The following is a 6000-nucleotide window of genomic DNA, read 5'->3' as shown; positions in this document are numbered from 1 at the left end:
CACGCGTCAAGAACCGCGGCAGGTGCACTGTGGGCCACCTTGCCTTGCACAACCGGACCTTCCTTCAGGGTGGACCTGGCCCAAGGGGGTATGGGCAGTGTCCCCGCACACAAGCCCTGCGCTGGTGGCTGCCATTCGAGCCCCATTTCCACACGCCTGGGACCCCCACCCCTGTTTGCAATTCTCCTTTAACCTTGCTCCTTGCGTCAAGAACCGCGGCAGGTGCACTGTGGGCCACCTTGCCTTGAACAACCGGACCTGCCTTCAGGGTGGACCTGGCCCAAGGGGGTATGGGCAGGTCCCCGCACACAAGACCTGCGCTGGTGGCTGCCATTCGAGCCCCATTTCCACACGCCTGGGACCCCCACCCCTGTTTGCAATTCTCCTTTAACCTTGCTCCTTCCCTGCTCTGCCCCACGTTCTTCCCGGACCCTGATCCCCACACAAGCTTACCGGGGTTTGAATTAGGAGAGAGAGAGTAACTGGAACAATGGCCCTTGGGGAAAGGGCATGCACAGGATCTGGGGACTCTGTGGAAGCGTCCTCACCCGGGGAGGGGGAGGGTGGCAGGCTTTCCGGCTGCAGCCAGCCTGACGTGCCTGCCCGGCTCTCTGCAGCTGAAGATTGATTACATGCAAACAGTTTCCGTGGCAATCGGCACACATTTTAACAAAATCCAATGCAGCCCAAGTCAGGCTAATTGTTTCAGAGCACAAGCCATGTGCTCTTGGTGACCTCGAGGCCCCACAAAGTCCCCAAGGCGGGTTTGAGCCATGCGAGGCTTTTTGTCACACAAATCCTAGGAGTTGCTTAGCAGGAGTGGGAGAAGGGATTTCAGTGCTTTCAATCCAGGCAGCAAACCGCTTGCATGCAGGAAGTTACTTTTTTATTCGTTCACTAGGTTTGCTCAGTGGAAATAGGAGAATGGCTGTCTCTGGGCCTGGCAGAGTGGCAGGCATCAGAGTGGAAAGGAAGACAAAAACTAAGCAGAGTCACTGTCTGGAGGGAGCCAACAGGCATTAATTAAAGAATCTTGTGGAAAATGGGTGATTATGGGCAGATAAGTGCTATAAAGTGCTACCAGCATTGACCAGGGTTCCTGACCACTTGGGAGGCCAAGAAACTTCTCCAAAGGAAGGATAATGGGCTAAAGAACAGGGAAGTGTATCATCTCCAGGGAAAGCCCTTTACCTTTCGTAGGCTCCCCCTGCGATAAATACTCACTAAATGAACTATGACTGGCTTCTATGTGAGTCATTTCAAACTTCAGAAATTTCGGGAGAAAGTTCCAGAAAATTGGCCCTCAATAACTAGGACTCAGGAGGAATTCCTGATGTTTTCAAGCCTTCACACGGTTTTCTGACCCAGAGGTATTGCAAGAGGAAAGTAGGGTGGACGACCAAAATGGTCGGGGGTCCGCTGCATGGGGCATGGAGGGACCCCAGAACTGAGCCCCTTGGCTGGCTGGCTGTAGTAAGTCAGGAGTCACAAACTCCTCTGTGACCCGAGGCAGGGAGACTGTCCCAGGAAAAGAGTCCTTCTGCCCATGGCCTCGGGACCACTCAGTCGAGCTCCCAGAGCTGATCTACCAGAGGGTCTCTAGGGGATTCTAAAGAACTAGTCAACACACAAACACCAAAATGAGCAAGGCTGCAGAAAGCCAGGGAAAGGTCAACTCGTGCTCCTTCTGCCCCGAAACGGAGGAAACTGTCAGCCTGGCCTCAAAGGCCTCCAGTGTGCCTTGCAAACAGAGGCCCAGGGGCTGTTCCAAACAAAAACAGATCACACTGTTTGAAGCAAGGTTCACCCACACACCAGCAGCAATCACAGTCACTGAGAACAATGGACAGAATGAAACCCCGGGGAGCAGGCCACTGAGAAATCCACCGCCTGTCTACACCTGCAGATGAGAGCTGCTATCTCCTGGGCCCCTGTCCTCCAGCCTCCCCTCCCCAACAGCACCCAGGCTTTCCTCCAAACTCAGAACCCAGCAAGGTCAGAGGAAGACTGCAGTCCAGGACTTCGAATAACACCACAGCCTGGTGCTGGCACCTGGAAGGTCAGGATTTCTTGAGCAGGGTACTTGCTCAAAAATGCAGATTCCTGGGCGACACCTGCCAGAGAACCAATTCCAGGCTAGAGCCCAGGAATCTGCATTTTTAAAACGTGCCATTGGTGATCCGTGGGTCATTGAACTGAGCAATACCTTTGAAGAAGCTGGATACATTTTTTATTAACCTCATACAGACTTCTTGGAGAATCTGCTGAAAGCTATGGAAATACTCTGGGAAAATACACATGTGCATTTTTTACCAGGTTTTGTTTTGTTTTTGTTTTAAAGATTTTATTTATTTATTTTTTTGACAGAGATCACAAGTAGGCAGAAAGGCAGGCAGAGAGCAGGGGAGGTAGGCTCCCTGCTGAGCAGAGAGCCCGATATGGGGCTCCATCCTAGGACCCTGGGATCATGACCTGAGCCGAAGGCAGAGGCTTTAAACCACTGAGCCACCCAGGCGCCCCTTTTATCGGGTTTTGAACAACTTCAGGGCTTGTTGGCATGTGGTGAAGCACGGTCCCTGTGTCTCGGTAAGAGGGGGTCATCCGGGGTGGAACACTGGAGGCTTGGGGAGAAGGTAACTAATGCCCATGTCGCCAGTGGTGTCCCCCAGCAGGACAGAGCACCGTGGCCCTCAGCCCTGTGCTTCTAAACCCTGGCATGCCATCACACCAGGTACTGGACTTCCCACTTCGGAAGCCTACAGCAGCAAGACAGGACATTTAATAAAAGGCAGGGACCTGGCTCCCCTGAGTTGAGGGTCACACCTTTCTCAGGAGGCACAAAAATGTGGCTCTGCTCAGGGGAGGTGCGGATAGGGACGGTGGGAGCCTGTGCCGTTCTGTGCGGTTATGAGCGGGAAAGAGAAAGCATTTATCAATTTTTTAAGAGCAAGGGCATCCGACAAATCAGTGCTATGTCTGGGTCATACCCTTTATTAGCCTTGTGACCCTGGAGATGTTACTAGACTTCCCGAAGCCCAGCTTCCTTTCATTGGTAAAATGCAAATGGTATTACCAATCTGGTGGGGTTTTGTGAACATAAAATAAGATAATGAGATTGAAGCACTCAGCATAGTGCCTGGTGCATGATGAGGGTTCAACACACTGCTTATTAACATTATCATTCCTCGTCTTTACTATTTTATTTTATTTCATTTTATTTTATTTCTTTTCAGTGTTCCAGAATTCATTGTTTATGCATTCCTTGTCTTTAAATTCAGACCGCCCTGGCCTCTTCCAGTCCAAAAGTGGGTTCTTCTTACTCATTATGGCATCCTATTAAGCACCTAGTACTTCATAGAACAGATTTAAAGTTTCAATAGATGTTGGAAGGGAGGGGACAGAGAGAATAAAAGAGAGAGAGAAAGCCAATGAATGAATGAATGGATGGATGAATGAATGAATGCAATTAACAAAAAGCATCCAGCTTTCTGAGCTGGGATGTTCATTTTGGGCATCCTGGTGTGAATTCTCAGCATCACCATGCCAGGTCAGAATTAGATTTTCTAAGCAAAGCCAAGTTCACTTACTTCAGTTCTTTCCTTTGCCAAAGAAGGGCACAGCGTTCATTGTGCTTGCTGGCTCGGAAACCTTGTCCTGCATTTCAGGGTAAAACTGCCTCAGCCACCATGGAGACTGTCTGTCTCTGTTTCCTGCCATCAACAATTAAGTGGTCATTGTTAATTAAATTATCATTGCACTTAATTGTGAGTCAGATAATAGTGATTTTAATGAACTTGAACTGCTTTTGGGTAATACTATGCAGTCATTGGAGGAGCAACCTTCCTGCTATATTGCTAATCGAATTCAATCGTATCTGTTGAAGTGGATAATAACAGTCATACCAATACGCCAGGCCTTTGTTTTAATGACGTGGAATGGATTTAGCATGGGGGAGGGAGTTCGTTATCCAGAACCTCTTTGGCTGGGATGGCAGGGGTTGTGTCCAGAAGCATGGATGTCACAGTTTAAGAAACAAATGTGGAATTCTCCAGCCAGGTGCGGTATCTCTCCAGCCACAACCAAGCTAAGTGATCTCATAAATGAATGCCAGCGCAAAAACCATCAAGGCCTGGGCTCATGGATTCAGCTAAAGTCAGTTGCCCATTCCAAATGGTCAAACAGATTTTTCCATCAGGAATGTTAAGTGGAGAAGACCAGTTGGAGTTATTTGAAGTCAGAATGGAAGGTTCTTTTAAAGCAGGAATTGAAAAACCCTCTATAAAGAGTCAGAGATTAAATATTTTACGCTTTGTGGGCCATATAATTTACTCAACTCTGTTGTTATAATGCAACTTTAAATAAACGGATGTAATTATGTTCCTATGAACTTTATTTACAAAAACAGACAGTGGGCTGGATTCGGTGGCCAGAGGTCATAGTCTAAAGGAAGGTAATTTCCCCATAAAATATACGGTAGGAGTAGGTAGGCCAGATTATTTTACATGTTCACATGAAACAGCAACCTGTGTTGAATTAATGAACACAGAAAAATGATTCATGGTTTTCCATCAATTTTAAACACGTAAATAAATTATTCTACTGGTCCATTCCTTTGTGTTTTAAATTTCCAAAATAAAAACTTGTTACAGAAAAATTCAAAAGCAGAGATAAGAAAAGAGATTTCTTAAAAGCAAATGCAAATAAAATTATTGATTTGGTGTATTTTTTTTCCAGCCAGGTTTCAATGGATACTTAACGGAATTATCAGCACAGTACACAATGTTTCAAAGTTGTGCCTTTTACTGAGCATCACATGACAGTCATTTCAATGTTGCTACATAATGTTCAAGACCATTCTTTTAAGTAGCTGTATAATATTCTTTTTTAATGAATGCACTGTAATGGTTTACTAAGCCATTCCTCGACTCTTAGACGTTTTGGCTGATTTTAGCTCTCCTACCACGACGACATCCCAGCAGTACTAGCTTCATCTGCATTTTGGGGTTGTTTTCCGGGTAGATTCCCAAAAGTTGAATTATTGAATCCAAGGATCCAAACATTTTTATAGAGATTGATCAAAATACGAAACGGTTTCCCGAAAGTATATGCTAATACATTCTGCAAATGGCAGTCATCGGAGAACGCTGTCCCCGAATCAAGTGTCTATGGTTACAAAAATCGTTCTCTTTAATAGTTTTGAACATACCTGCCAGGAAGTTCTGGCCTCATCCCAGGCAGAGAAGTCAGTACATATCCTGGAGGAATGGAACATTCAGACTTGACTTGGAATCCACCTGAAATCTGACTGGTTCAGACAAGGGCACCTCCACAGCCTCCAAGAGAAACTGAAGGTGCGTGGTCAGTGGGGTGCCCAGGCGAAATGCGGGTAGGCGTGAACTTCCTAATCCAAAACTAGATCCAGGAAGGGTTTGGCAGAGACAGGGAAGGGCAAGAAAAACCCTGGAAGTCATCCCCCCCAGCCTCATTTTAGATCTTAGGAACACTCAAATACAGGTGGACGTTCGGAATCAAAATCCAAACGTGGGACTATAACAGTGTCCTAGGGTTTCCGTAACAAACTGCCACAAACTGGGTACCTACAACAACAGAAATTTGTCCTTTCCCAGTTCAGGATGCAAGAAGCCTGAAATCAAGGAATTGGTACAGAAGAATCTGAAGATTCCAGGGAAAAACCCCTCCTTACCTCTTCTGACTTCTGGTGCTTGCTAGCCATCCTTAGCATCCTTTCTCTGGTAGCTGCATGTCTCCAGCATCTGTCTTTGTCTTCATACAGTCTTCTCCCCTCTTCCATGGCTCCCTCTACAATGGCTCCCTCTGCCTTTACATTTTCACATGGCCTCCTTATAAGGACACCAGTCCCTGGAGTGAGGGCAGCACCTCTGAATTAGTATGACCACATCTTCACTTGAGGATATCAACACAGACCCTGTTTCCAAACAAGATCTCATCCACGGATCCTGGAGGCGTATCTTTCTGTGA

The sequence above is a fragment of the Mustela nigripes genome, chromosome 7 (genome assembly GCF_022355385.1).
Source record: "Mustela nigripes isolate SB6536 chromosome 7, MUSNIG.SB6536, whole genome shotgun sequence".
NCBI classification, from domain to species: domain Eukaryota; kingdom Metazoa; phylum Chordata; class Mammalia; order Carnivora; family Mustelidae; genus Mustela; species Mustela nigripes.
The sequence above is the reverse complement of the archived record's forward strand: the minus strand, read 5'-3'. Positions refer to the sequence as shown.